Consider the following 303-nt stretch of genomic DNA (forward strand, 5'->3'; position numbering starts at 1 on the left):
TTTTGGAGGAATTGAAAAGAATGATTAAATATTTGTTATTCGGCACGTAAATCGTGCCATATGCAATCAGAATGCTAGTACTTAGTACATGTACATGGCGAGTAATGTACATTTACTGTTTTGAGTGCTCAAATTTTTTCTATGGATAAAAGAGTTGATCTCTGACTATTTTTTTGGAGATATACGATTACTCTCTCTTAAAAATATAATTTTGTCATACATTTAAAATATGTTTTCCCGTCTTACAACATTCAATGAACTCGCAGATTTAAAATGATATCGGGATCGACATTCCTCAAAAAA

The sequence above is a fragment of the Magallana gigas genome, chromosome 6 (assembly GCF_963853765.1).
Source record: "Magallana gigas chromosome 6, xbMagGiga1.1, whole genome shotgun sequence".
NCBI lineage: Eukaryota > Metazoa > Mollusca > Bivalvia > Ostreida > Ostreidae > Magallana > Magallana gigas.